At 45.6% G+C, this 14,167-nt stretch overlaps 1 pseudogene; it reads right to left on the minus strand.

Moving 5' to 3' along the window:
- Positions 1-237: 237 nt before the first annotated feature.
- LOC121790097 lies at positions 238-2,191 on the minus strand (annotated as a pseudogene).
- Positions 2,192-14,167: the final 11,976 nt, after the last annotated feature.

The raw sequence follows: 14,167 nt of genomic DNA on the forward strand, positions 1-14,167 counted from the left end.
TAATTAAATATTTTACATTTTATGAATATAACTAATTTTCATCATTATTTATTGGATTGATCGCATGTTAATCTTATCGGTAGCAACCCGAGGTTTTAGGGTTAGGGTTGAACTTTTACAACCCGAAAGAATTCACAACCCGATTAGCCCGCACCCGATTGACCCGCAACCCGAGTAGGGCCGGCCCGATTTACATCCCTAATTACAATTCCAACATAGGGAAATTATTTAAATATACTAGTAGTAGTAACGATTGTACAAAGCTCTTATTCCTTGGATATCATCTGAATGCGAGTTCTTGACCTGTCCGGATCCGATCCCGGAAAACATGATTGCTGCATTAACCGAGCTATGCCCGAGCCCCAAAAGGTGTCCGATTTCATGAAGTGCAACGGTTTCTAAGTCGAAAGCGCCTGCAACAGGCCCAACAGACCACCTCTCGTCGGCGTCGTAATGGAACCTTCCATTAGTAGGTCCAAATGCATGAGCTAGAGTTCCGCCACGGCCATCAAAAGGGTATCCATCTCCGTGATTACCTCTAAAGAACCCTATTTCCAAATCAGAGATTTGATCGGATGGGACTTGTGAAAAGGAAAAGTGGGTTGCAGCATCCCACTTTTGGAAGGCACGTGCCACAGGGGGGATTGCATTTGTGGGAAAGTTGGACACAAATCTATAAGTGAGATGGGTTTTAGGCCATCTAGGGATTCCTGGAAAGAAACTCTAGTGAGATACTATGTGGATGTTGCTCGAGCTCGACTCGTGCTTATTGCCACGGGGTTGCATGTAGTTGGTACCGTTAACGATATCAGGCACCCCGCATCGTGGGGTTGTCATTTTTGATATCATTTCATCATCTATGATACCTGAGGGTTTGATGTTGTAGTTTTTCTGGTAGGTTTTGATGGCTGATTCTAGGATGTCATCGAAATCATCATTTGTGGCATGAATATTGTTTCCATAGCTGAGGTAACCGAATTTCTCGATATAGGCTTTGAGCTCAAGGATATCTTTTGTGTTGTTTCTCTTGTGACAACCTTTTAACTTCTTGATGAAATTAAAAGGTGATGAGTTTTTGTCACTTGGGGTGCTCCTCTTGGCATGGCCAACTGGTGCAAGTAGAATGAAAATGAGAAATAAAGAAGATGGGGTGAAAGATCTTAGAAGCCATGACCGAGTACTTGAAAAGATATCGACAGAGTATTTATTTTTTGTGTGATATTACATGTAAAACTCAAAATTCAAAAAGTAGTACTGAAAAGTTTGGCAGTTAGGTAGATATTTAATTATCACGATTATGTAAATTTCGGGTTAGAAAATTGTCAACTACTTACATGTAAAACTCAAAATTCATAATTGTTGCATACTTATATAATTGAGTACAATCTATACAATTTATTTATATAAATATATAATTACATAGTTTGATCTTATCTACAACATTACTCGTTTACCTCCAAACTTAATGAATACATGAAAAATATAGTATGTTGAAAAATCTAAATTTGTGTCTTGTCATATACATATATCATCGTTCAATATTTTTTGAGCAACTCACCATACATACATATTTTGCATTTGGCTTGTGCTTTGCCACTTTTGAGTTATGTACCCTGCAGATTTGAGTTATCAAATTAGTATAAATAACGATTATTAGTCGATTAAATTTTTAACTAAGATTTATTAACTTGTAGTTTTGATTTAATTAATAGAAATTTACATAAAGTATGTCTCAAACACACATTGATGTAAAATATTAATTTACAAAATGCTGTTGAACGTGGCTATAAAATAAAATTTGTAACCTATATTTGCACCTACCAATGGAAGGTTCCATTACGATGCCGAAGAGAGGTGGTCTGTTGGGTCGGTTGCAGGCGCTTTCCACCTAGAAACCGTTGCACTTCATGAAATCGGACACCTTTTGGGGCTCGAGCATAGCTCGATTAATGCAGCAATCATGTTTCCGAAGTTTCCAGCCGGACAGGTCAAGAACTTGGATCCAGATGATATCCAAGGAATAAAAGCTTTGTACAATCGTTATTATTTAAAGATGTCATAGTAATTTACGTATTTTTGCATGTGAAATAATTTCCCTATGTTGGAACTGTAATAGTAATGTCAAATAAGGTTACTCGTTTGCTGATACAGACTTGGCCTTCTCCAAGCCTGTAGTGGCCGAGCAACCCATGTCTACGTCCTAATAGAGTCGAGCATGATATAAGCTCCTTTCCGGGTTTTCTTTGTCGGTTCTTTCCCGGATCGCAAATAAGTCAGAACCACATAGGGTTGTTAGAAGAGTCTATATTTACTACCACTTGTATTATTTTCATAATCAAGCATTAATGAAATTTAGTATCTTTATATTCGAGTTCCATGGCCCTGAGGACCTTCGTGATGTTACGCATTGTTATGCAGATGAAGTTAGAATATTGTATGGAATTTTGTGATTTGGACTATGATATTAAAACCCTTTGTGTTGGATCAAGTGAATTACTTTTGTTAAAGAACTTAATTGTAATATCCGAAAGTTTATAATTTTTTTTTTATTTCTTTTTACTTAATGGATGATTTTGTGTAATATATGGTGTGGAAAATCTTAATTGATTTATATTATTGTTGTGGATGTGATATTATTTACCTAAGCTTTTTGTAAAGGGGGATAATTAATTAAGTCATGGGTTAAATTACTCCTAATTAATTAATTTCTTTTCCTCTCCCTCTCCCTCTCTCTTTTTCGAAAACCCCTCCCCCTCTCCCACAAATTTCTCAACCTCCCCACTCCCACAACAACCGTTACTCTCTCTTTTCTCTCATCTCTCCCTCTCACTATCGGTTTCTCTCATCTCTCCCTCATAATCGTTTTCTCTCCTCTCTCTCTCGCTATCGTCCTCTCGCCGGTAAGTTCTCCCTCCTTCTCCCTCTCGGTTCTCTTTCCCTCTCACTCCCTCTCATTTATTTCTTGGTTTCGTCAAGGTATCTCTCTCGTACCGAATTTGGAAGCGGAGTAGGGAAAGCTTTTGATCTACGTTTGAACTATCCGGGAAAGGTAACCCAAGACCCTAACTCTTAATAATTTCGAAAAAAACATGCATGTAGGACGTTTTTGGATGGTTTAGATGCTGAATAGGTTTTGTGGCTATATGTTTGTGTTGAACATGTTTTTGGTGATAACTGACAGTGGGTTCCGACCCCTTTTTGACTGAGCAAACGATCTCTTTTTGATACGAATTTTTTAACTGTATAAACTTGGATGTGTCTTGGGTGTGGTGTGTAAATTTCAGCTTCTTTGGGTGTCGGATGATTTTATTATGGTTTTTGTAAGTGAACTGCGCAGTTCTGCGAGATGTATGTTTTTGGGTGATGTGTTTGTGCGAATTGGGGGTGTTTCTGGGTGTTTTGATATTGTGAGGTAAGTGGGTGCATTTGGCCAAGAGATGGCTCGGAGGAATCAGCGTTTGGTTCGGGTGGTTTGTGTGTGTTGGCCGAGAGTTTTGGGGTTCGGCCTAGGGCAGTGTTGTGGGGAGTTTTGAAGGTTTGATCCCATGGGTTTGGGTGTGTTTTGGGATGTAGAATGTATGGTGGGAATGTCGTATAAGGTTTGAGAATCGTGGGTTGGGGGAAAACGGGTGTACACTTGATCGGGCCAGGTGCCGAGCCAGTGCCGAGACAGGTGCCGCGCCAGGTGCCGAGCCAGATGCCGAGACAGGTGCCGAGCCAGATGCCGAGACAGGTGCCGAGCCAATGCCGAGACAGGTGCCGCGCCAGGTGCCGAGCCAGATGCCGAGACAGGTGCCGAGCCAGATGCCGAGACAGGTGCCGAGCCAATGCCGAGACAGGTGCCGCGCCAGGTGCCGAGCCAGATGCCGAGACAGACGCCGAGCCAGTGCCGAGCCAGGCGGCCGAGACGGTCGGCCGAGGTGCCGAGCCAGGCGGCCGAGACGGTCGGCAGAGGTGCCGAGCCAGGCGGCCGAGACGGTCGGCCGAGGTGCCGAGCCAGGCGGCCGAGACACCGAGCCAGGCGGCGAGACAGCCGGCCGAGGTGCCGAGCCAGGCGGCCGAGACACCGAGCCAGGCTGAGACGCCGATCCTTTTTCCGAACCTTTTCCGAGCCAAGTGAGCCGTTTGCACAGTGAGGGTATGCCGGGGGTATGAGTGTTGCGTGTGTGTCGTGTGCGCGTCTTGAGTACGTTGTATGCGTGTCGGGTGCGTGCGTGGTGTGTTTCGGACGTGTGTTTTTGTGTGATTGACTTATAAGATGTTGTTAAGTGTGCGTACGTGTAACGTGCTAGATGTCGAAGTCATCCACGTAGGATTCATGCATTGTCGTTTAAACCCCGTCTTTCCTGATTCTAATTATGATACTTATTTATCTTTCAAAAGGGTGATCTTTTACGAGGAAATTGTGGTTGAAGAAGGAAACTGTTTAAAAGCTAAGCAATCGAGGTGGGCTTTTCTACCCTACTATTTTGTGGGTTATCTTTAATACGGATGTTGTTCCGGAAATGTTTATGGAGATGAACTGTTTGTCTTGCCAACTGTTTTGTTTTGAAACCTATCTGAAGTGGTTTACCACATATTATTAATCGAATTCGGGTCTGTTGGGCTGCGAACCCTCAGGCTAGTGTACACGAGATCGGGAGCCATCTGAGAGCAAGTTGGCCGGTCTAGTTGACCTGGGGTGTGGCCACGCCCCTTGTCACCCGTTGGATCAGATAGTGTATGATGGTGGGAATAAGGGTGGCAATATCTGAAAATGACTGCGCAGTCGAATTTATGAAATATGTTTTAGTGTACTTGGGTTATTTTCTTTACACTTAAAACCCCAAGGTTACACTGTTATGGCATGACAAACTATGATTTTGGCGTGTGTCCACTGAGTGCAATAAGTACTCAGCCCTGCATGTTGTTTTCTTAATGTGCAGGTTGAGCGACGATGGGGATGACGGATGTTGAGCAATTAAAGTCAAAATTGTGTTTTTACTTTGCCTTTTGGATGGTGTCGTGTCGTCATACCCGGCATTATCTATCTCTTGGTCTTTTCCGCTGCTTTGTAATCTGATACAATGTTTTCATTTAAACTCTATTTACTTTAACTTTAGAAATGTCGCTACAGTACATTGTTTTGAAGTGAACTTCCTCTAATTAAACGTTTTCGGGTCAAGTATTCTTGTTCTCCCCTTTCTTCCCCGCTTCTTTATTCCTCCCCTAGTCGCGGTCCACCGTACTTCCTATCCTTAGGAAATGCGGGCGTGAAAGAGTGGTATCAGAGCCTAGGTTTTCTTTCTGCTCTGGATCCAAGAGTCTTTTTCCGTTTTGAGTAAGTTTTCAAAAGTGTCATTGGCTCAACATCCGACTCATCGCACTCAACCTGAAATGAGGTAATGAAAATTTTGAATTTTTGGAAAGTATATGGAAGTGGAGGAAATTGTGATTTTGGGTTTTGAAAATGATTTTTGGAAAGTAAGTAAATATTGATGCATGTGGAAGGGTACAAAGTGATGTGAAAAGTTGGAAATTATGAGGGTTATGAACTGTTATTGTGTGTTGAATTTATATGAAAGCATGTGGCTGATGTGTGATGCTATGATGACGTGAATGTTGATGTGAGCTTTTACGTGTGAATGTGTTGGCCTTTTGAATGTTTGAACTTAGACGTGAGAGGTTTCACTAGTGCTTCTTGGACCTATAGTAGATAAGGACTTATGGCCTTTGAACACCAGCGGGCTTGGAATTAGAACAGTGATACGTCTGCATACACATATCTCTCTCTTCTTCGGTTATGCACCCTGTTTTTATATGCGAGGTGATTGTTTCTGTTTTTCTATAGATGGCGCGTATGTTCCGAACCCCGCGACGGAGTGATCGTGATAGACTTAGGGCACAGAGGGTGCTCAGAGAGTATAGAGTGTATCGAAAGAAGGATCACATACCGTTGATTGAGTTCGTAGCGCACTTCGACACCCTCTGGAGGGCAGCTCAGGAGTTCGGAGTGACAGAGCATGACGGCATTGAGAAGCTAATAGAATTGCTCCCTGACAGCTGGAAGGAGTGGGCTGAAAGAACGGCGAGGAGGTACACGTGGCATGAGCCTGTTACCGATGACATGGTGGGCGACATGGCTGGCTTTCGGAAGGCCGTGTATTGTGCACTGGTAGACTCTCGAGAGGAGCAGCCCCCACAGGATGTGCAAGAGGGGATCGTGTATCAGGACAAGTACGTGAGTATGTACGAGGATGAGCAAGGGTTTGAAGATGACTATGAGGAGGAACCCGAGGAGGCTCCGCAAGGGAACTCCGAGGAGGACGATGACGAAGACCCGGAGGAAGGGCCTATGGATGAGGATGATCGAGTCGTAGTCTAGAAATAGAATAGTTGATGTCTTGTTAGTTTTGTTTTTAGTACGATCTGCTCTTGGGAAACAACGTTTGACCTCCTTTCTTTTAATGAGAATTTGATTTTGATATATATCCTATGTGTTGCATCTTACTACTTGAAGATTAGGAGAAAATTTTGAGAAAGTGGTAATTTTGGATGAGAATTGTAGTAACACTTTTTGGATTTTGAATCAGAATGCCGCCAAGACGTGAACGCCGTCCACAACAAGGACCCAACGCTGAGGCACCACCTCCACCACCACCTCCACCACCACCTCCACCCCCGCCTCAGCAAGAAAGATTCATAGTTACGTTCTCCAGGCAGAATCCCCCTAAATTCGATGGACAGGGAGATCCCTCAAAAGCCGAAGAGTGGATACGCGGCCTCGAGCGTATTTTCAGGGTCATGGAGTGCACATATAGGGAGCGCATTGCTTGCGCCACCTTTCAACTATCAGGTGATGCCGATTACTGGTGGGAGACTCGGCAAAGGACTATGAATCCTGCACGCCTGGAAGCGCTATCTTGGGAGGAGTTTAAAGTGGAGATTGATAACAAATATGTCCCAAAGACGTACAGACGGGCCAAGGTGGTAGAATTCCACACGCTGAGCCAAGGCCGAATGACTGTAACTGAGTACGACCGAGCCCTCGCGCAGATGGCACGATATGCGCCCGAGTTGATGGACACCGACGAGAAATGGGCGGTGAAGTTCCGGGCCGGGCTCAAGGATGAGATAAAGGCCGCATTGGCTTGTCGAGGAGAACTCTCCTACTCGGAGATCTTGACTTGTGCACTGGACGTGGAAGATGCACTCCCTAAACCAAAAGTGGTGGCGACAACAAACGCGACACCCCTACAAGCTCAGTCAGGTCATCAAGAGAAGAGGAGGTGGGATGGTGATCACACTCAGTATGGTGGCAAGAGGCCACAACACATGAAGAACCCACCCTACAATGGCGGGAGACAGAATACCTATCACCCTAGGGCAAGCTTTCCGCCGAGGAACCCTCAATGTGGAAGATGCTTCAAGTACCACACCGGAGAGTGTCGAGACCCTAGATGCTTCAGCTGTGGTGGAAGTGGCCATTACTTCCGAAGTTGCCCAAATAAGAACATGGGAACGGGGACGAGACAGAACCAGTTAGGCTTCCGTCCATCATCCCAGGCACTACCTGCACCTCAACCGCAACAACGCCGCCAAGGACTGCCGTCGCAAGCAAGAGCCTACGCCTTGAAGGGGAAGCAGCCGGCAAACGGGAAAGAAACCTTTGGGCAAGGAAACTTGGCAGGTATGGGCACACTTCTCAACACGCCTATAGTTGTCTTGTTTGATACGGGTGCATCGCATTCCTTTATATCAACTTCTTGTGTGGATACATTAGGATTACCTACTGTTAAGACCGAACCCACTATGAGTGTGACCTCACCGGTAGGCGGGACTATAGATATATCCCGATCTTGTGCGTGTGTGAACTTTGGAATAGGTGAACTCAGTTTGTTGGCTCATAATTTACAAGTAATGACGATGGGTAGCGTAGACATAATCTTGGGTATGGATTGGTTAGCGGAGAACCACGTTACCCTTCATTGTAGAGAAAGGGAAATTTCATTTGAAACCCCAGGAAAAGAGCCGACGAGGTTTTACGGAATCTCAATGAACCGACGCAAGTCCATTGTCTCCGCGCTGCAAGCCTCTACAATGATGAGGAAGGGATGTCCAGCGTACCTTGTTTATTTGAATGGGGAGGAGAAGAAAGACAGGAAGATAGAAGATGTGGCAATAGTGAGGGAATATCCCGATGTCTTCCCCGATGCATTGCCAGGACCCCCACCCTACAGGCAGGTAGAATTCACGATCGATCTGGAGCCCGGATCGGCACCAATATCCAAAGCACCTTATAGGATGGCGCCAAAAGAGTTGGAGGAGCTTAAGGTGCAACTGCAAGAGCTACTGGAATTGTGATTTATTAGACCTAGCGTGTCGCCCTGGGGAGCACCAGTTTTGTTTGTAAAGAAGAAGGATGGAACGATGAGGATGTGCATCGACTATCGAGAGCTAAACAAACTGACGCTGAAGAACAAGTATCCACTACCAAGGATAGACGACTTGTTTGACCAACTTCGAGGGGCAGGAGTCTTCTCTAAGATGGATTTGAGGTCTGGGTACCATCAGCTGAGGGTTCGGCGAGAAGATGTACCCAAGACGGCTTTTCGAACAAGGTATGGTCATTATGAGTTCGTTGTGATGCCTTTTGGACTGACGAACGCCCCGGCAGTGTTCATGGACCTTATGAACCGCGTGTTCCATCCGTATTTGGATCGGTTTGTTCTAGTTTTCATCGATGATGTGCTCGTTTACTCGAAGAACGTGGAGGAGCACAAAGAGCACTTGAGAACCGTCCTAGCAACTCTAAGGGACGAGAAATTATATGCCAAGTTCAGTAAATGCGAGTTTTGGCTCAAGGAAGTGAACTTTCTTGGACATGTAGTAACCTCAGATGGGATTCGTGTAGACCCGGCCAAGGTGGAAGCTGTACAGGAATGGAAGTCACCTTCTACACAAAATGAAATTCGAAGCTTCTTAGGACTGGCAGGCTATTATCGAAGATTCATTGAGGGATTCTCGAAGATAGCAAGGCCAATGACACAACAACTGAAAAAGGGAGTCAAGATGAATTGGACACCAGAATGTGAGGCGAGCTTTCAGTTGTTGAAGGAGAAATTGACCACCGCACCAATTCTAGCTGTGCCGGAGTCAGGGACTGACTATGCGGTGTATACGGATGCGTCGAAGGTGGGACTTGGATGTGTGCTTATGCAGAAGGGGAAAGTGATTGCATATGCATCGAGGCAATTGAAGCCCCATGAGCTGAACTATCCGACACATGACTTAGAACTGGCAGCCGTGGTACATGCACTGAAGATCTGGAGACATCATCTCTATGGAGTCCGTTGTGAGATATATACGGACCATAAGAGTCTAAAGTACTTCTTTGAGCAAAAGGAGTTGAACATGCGCCAACGTAGATGGCTCGAGTTGGTGAAGGACTACGATTGTGGTATAAACTACCATCCGGGAAAAGCAAACGTAGTGGCCGATGCTCTTAGTAGGAAGTCTCAATCTCAGCTGGCCACCTTTCTTACTATCGAGGAGAGTCTAATCCAAGAGTTCAGTAAGATGCGGTTGGAGGTAGTGAGAATGCCCGAGACTGTGGAAGGAATAGTAGCCACGTTGGTGATGGAACCCGACTTAAGAGCCAGAATTGTGGAAACTCAACGGCGAGATACGTTATTAGAGAAGATTCGCTCAGAAGTGAGGGCGGGTGAACTCGGAAACTTTCGTGAGGCAGCGGATAATGGTCTCACATACAAGGGAAGGTTGTGTGTGCCTAAGGATGAAGGCCTGAGGATCGAAATCATGAGAGAAGCACATGAAACCCCATACGCTGCTCACCCAGGAAGCACCAAGATGTATCAGGACATGAAGAGGCAATTTTGGTGGAACGGTATGAAAAAGCATGTTGCGGCATTTGTGGAGAGATGCCTAGCATGTCAACAAGTAAAGGCGCTACACCAACGGCCCTATGGGAGATTGCAACCCCTTGAGATTCCAGAATGGAAGTGGGAACATATTGCAATGGACTTTGTGACAGGACTGCCAAAATCCCAGCGAGGAAACACTGTGATTTGGGTGATTATAGATCGCCTCACCAAATCTGCTCATTTTGTACCGGTTCGTGCTACCTATGGATCCAACGAGTTGGCTAAGATATATGTGCGGGAGATTATACGCTTGCATGGAGTACCAGCGACAATTACATCCGATCGCGATGCCAAATTTACCTCTAGGTTTTGGACGGGCCTGCAGCGCGAGTTGGGGACTAAGTTGAATTTTAGTACTGCCTTCCACCCACAAACCGATGGGCAGTCAGAGAGAACGATTCAAGCCTTAGAGGATATGCTGCGAGCCGTGGTGCTAGATCGAGGTGTAGGTTGGGAAGAAGTGTTGCCATTGGTTGAGTTCGCGTACAACAATAGTTACCAGGCGACTATCAAGATGGCTCCATATGAGGCATTGTATGGAAAGAAGTGTAGATCGCCACTTTATTGGGATGAAGTGGGTGAGAGAAGAATTCTCGGACCAGACTCTGTAGAAGAGATGATAGAGATTGTCCGACAAATCCGTGGGAGGATCAAGGAGGCACAGGATCGACAGAAATCATATGCGAATGTTCGAAGGACCGATTTACAATTCGAGGTCGGAGAAAAGGTCTTTCTGAAAGTTTCCCCTTCCAAGGGAATAACTCGTTTTGGAGTGAAAGGAAAGCTAAGACCCCGATTTATCGGTCCATACGAGATTTTGGATAGAGTCGGCGTGGTAGCATACAGATTGGCCCTACCACCAAGCTTTGGAAATGTGCACAACGTCTTCCATGTGTCCCAATTGAGGAAGTACGTGTTTGACCCCACACACATAGTTCACCAAGAAGAGATGATGGTTCTAAATCCCGATCTAAGTTATGAGGAGAAGCCCGAGGCCATTTTGGATCGAAGGGTGCAAGAATTGAGGAATAGGTCAATTGTTTCGGTGAAAGTACGGTGGAGGAATCATGGGGTCGAAGAAGCAACATGGGAATTAGAAGATAAGATGAGAGAGAAGTTTCCGGAGCTGTTTGAGTGATCTAGACAAATTTCGAGACGAAATTTTGTTAAGGTGGGAGGAATGTAATATCCGAAAGTTTATAATTTTTTTTTTTATTTCTTTTTACTTAATGGATGATTTTGTGTAATATATGGTGTGGAAAATCTTAATTGATTTATATTATTGTTGTGGATGTGATATTATTTACCTAAGCTTTTTGTAAAGGGGGATAATTAATTAAGTCATGGGTTAAATTACTCCTAATTAATTAATTTCTTTTCCTCTCCCTCTCCCTCTCTCTTTTTCGAAAACCCCTCCCCCTCTCCCACAAATTTCTCAACCTCCCCACTCCCACAACAACCGTTACTCTCTCTTTTCTCTCATCTCTCCCTCTCACTATCGGTTTCTCTCATCTCTCCCTCATAATCGTTTTCTCTCCTCTCTCTCTCGCTATCGTCCTCTCGCCGGTAAGTTCTCCCTCCTTCTCCCTCTCGGTTCTCTTTCCCTCTCACTCCCTCTCATTTATTTCTTGGTTTCGTCAAGGTATCTCTCTCGTACCGAATTTGGAAGCGGAGTAGGAAAAGCGTTTGATCTACGTTTGAACTATCCGGGAAAGGTAACCCAAGACCCTAACTCTTAATAATTTCAAAAAAAACATGCATGTAGGACGTTTTTGGATGGTTTAGATGCTGAATAGGTTTTGTGGCTATGTGTTTGTGTTGAACATGTTTTTGGTGATAACTGACAGTGGGTTCCGACCCCTTTTTGACTGAGCAAACGATCTCTTTTTGATACGAATTTTTTAACTGTATAAACTTGGATGTGTCTTGGGTGTGGTGTGTAAATTTCAGCTTCTTTGGGTGTCGGATGATTTTATTATGGTTTTTGTAAGTGAACTGCGCAGTTCTGCGAGATGTATGTTTTTGGTTGATGTGTTTGTGCGAATTGGGGGTGTTTCTGGGTGTTTTGATATTGTGAGGTAAGTGGGTGCATTTGGCCAAGAGATGGCTCGGAGGAATCAGCGTTTGGTTCGGGTGGTTTGTGTGTGTTGGCCGAGAGTTTTGGGGTTCGGCCTAGGGCAGTGTTGTGGGGAGTTTTGAAGGTTTGATCCCATGGGTTTGGGTGTGTTTTGGGATGTAGAATGTATGGTGGGAATGTCGTATAAGGTTTGAGAATCGTGGGTTGGGGGAAAACGGGTGTACACTTGATCGGGCCAGGTGCCGAGCCAGTGCCGAGACAGGTGCCGCGCCAGGTGCCGAGCCAGATGCCGAGACAGGTGCCGAGCCAGATGCCGAGACAGGTGCCGAGCCAATGCCGAGACAGGTGCCGCGCCAGGTGCCGAGCCAGATGCCGAGACAGGTGCCGAGCCAGATGCCGAGACAGGTGCCGAGCCAATGCCGAGACAGGTGCCGCGCCAGGTGCCGAGCCAGATGCCGAGACAGACGCCGAGCCAGTGCCGAGCCAGGCGGCCGAGACGGTCGGCCGAGGTGCCGAGCCAGGCGGCCGAGACGGTCGGCAGAGGTGCCGAGCCAGGCGGCCGAGACGGTCGGCCGAGGTGCCGAGCCAGGCGGCCGAGACGGTCGGCCGAGACACCGAGCCAGGTGGCGAGACAGCCGGCCGAGGTGCCGAGCCAGGCGGCCGAGACACCGAGCCAGGCCGAGACGCCGATCCTTTTTCCAAACCTTTTCCGAGCCAAGTGAGCCGTTTGCACAGTGAGGGTATGCCGGGGGTATGAGTGTTGCGTGTGTGTCGTGTGCGCGTCTTGAGTACGTTGTATGCGTGTCGGGTGCGTGCGTGGTGTGTTTCGGACGTGTGTTTTTGTGTGATTGACTTATAAGATGTTGTTAAGTGTGCGTACGTGTAACGTGCTAGATGTCGAAGTCATCCACGTAGGATTCATGCATTGTCGTTTAAACCCCGTCTTTCCTGATTCTAATTATGATACTTATTTATCTTTCAAAAGGGTGATCTTTTACGAGGAAATTGTGGTTGAAGAAGGAAACTGTTTAAAAGCTAAGCAATCGAGGTGGGCTTTTCTACCCTACTATTTTGTGGGTTATCTTTAATACGGACGTTGTTCCGGAAATGTTTATGGAGATGAACTGTTTGTCTTGCCAACTGTTTTGTTTTGAAACCTATCTGAAGTGGTTTACCACATATGTTTAATCGAATTCGGGTCTGTTGGGCTGCGAACCCTCAGGCTAGTGTACACGAGATCGGGAGCCATCTGAGAGCAAGTTGGCCGGTCTAGTTGACCTGGGGTGTGGCCACGCCCCTTGTCACCCGTTGGATCAGATAGTGTATGATGGTGGGAATAAGGGTGGCAATATCTGAAAATGACTGCGCAGTCGAATTTATGAAATATGTTTTAGTGTACTTGGGTTATTTTCTTTACACTTAAAACCCCAAGGTTACACTGTTATGGCATGACAAACTATGATTTTGGCGTGTGTCCACTGAGTGCAATAAGTACTCAGCCCTGCATGTTGTTTTCTTAATGTGCAGGTTGAGCGACGATGGGGATGACGGATGTTGAGCAATTAAAGTCAAAATTGTGTTTTTACTTTGCCTTTTGGATGGTGTCGTGTCGTCATACCCGGCATTATCTATCTCTTGGTCTTTTCCGCTGCTTTGTAATCTGATACAATGTTTTCATTTAAACTCTATTTACTTTAACTTTAGAAATGTCGCTACAGTACATTGTTTTGAAGTGAACTTCCTCTAATTAAACGTTTTCGGGTCAAGTATTCTTGTTCTCCCCTTTCTTCCCCGCTTCTTTATTCCTCCCCTAGTCGCGGTCCACCGTACTTCCTATCCTTAGGAAATGCGGGCGTGAAATTAATCATGCATATCTTAAAAATTAAGATATTTTGTGTGCTTTAGAACTACTACATTAGAGGTCGAGCAGGCCTTTAAAACTTACAAATATTGTTTAATATATGTGGTTATGCAATCAAACCGCAAAGTGAAATGCCAAAGTGATTTAAGTGTTGCCCCTCGAAGCAGTCGGGCAATTCTTCCACCTCCAATGCATGCAGTCAATGCTGCCAAGCATTCCGTGAAAGCCATGGATTGATTCGTGAAGACGAAGCAACCGTTGGCAATCATCGGTGGTGGGTACCCGAAGGAATTCATCACCGAAAGC

Source organism: Salvia splendens, unplaced genomic scaffold (assembly GCF_004379255.2).
Source record: "Salvia splendens isolate huo1 unplaced genomic scaffold, SspV2 ctg410, whole genome shotgun sequence".
NCBI classification, from domain to species: domain Eukaryota; kingdom Viridiplantae; phylum Streptophyta; class Magnoliopsida; order Lamiales; family Lamiaceae; genus Salvia; species Salvia splendens.